Here is a 776-nt window from a genome sequence, read left to right on the forward strand (position 1 = left end):
ATCAGGTTTGCTTTAAATTTCATAATCTAACTTTATATTAACTTTAATATAAATTATACTATGAGGTATGGACTTTTTTTCTCAAACAAAATTTTGCTTTTTTTTTAGATCAATGTTGAGCATAATTCTTTCTGGTCTGCCTTGTTACCCTTCCCATAAGCCTTTCCAAATATTCCCAAACTTCCCAGTAGCCTTGTGGGATTGGTGATATTTCCCTCTGAGAGGAATTAATTATAAAAGAAATGAGATGACTTTTTGAACAAGTCACTTAGTAAGAGAGTGCCAATTATGACAGCTCTGAAATTACAAATTCTTCATGTTTTCATTCATAATCTCATGGTAATTTTTCCAATTGTATCAGTAAGTTAATTGGTGGATCTTTTAGAAAAGAAATCCTTATTGTGATAATCATTTCTCAGTATATATGTATAGTAAACCATCATGCTGTCCACCTTAAACTTACACAATGTCATATGTGAATTATATCTGAATAAAGCTGGGGGGATAAAAGAATCCAAGGCTGAAAACCCAAAATTAAATATGTACATATTGTTTCAACAGTAGGTTGAAGTTTTAATTCATGAGAAAATTGCAGAGTTCAGGTTTTGGGGGTTTTTTTCCTCTTTTTTAGGTTGAAAAGAGAATATTAAAAATTTTTTTCCCAATTACAGTTGATATTCAATGTTTTAGTTTCGGGTGTACAGCATAATGGTTAGACATTTATATAATTTACAAAGTGATCCCCCCATAAGTCTAATGCCCACCTAGCACCATAC

The sequence above is a fragment of the Hipposideros armiger genome, unplaced genomic scaffold, assembly GCF_001890085.2.
Source record: "Hipposideros armiger isolate ML-2016 unplaced genomic scaffold, ASM189008v1 scaffold_845, whole genome shotgun sequence".
In the NCBI taxonomy this organism is placed as follows: domain Eukaryota; kingdom Metazoa; phylum Chordata; class Mammalia; order Chiroptera; family Hipposideridae; genus Hipposideros; species Hipposideros armiger.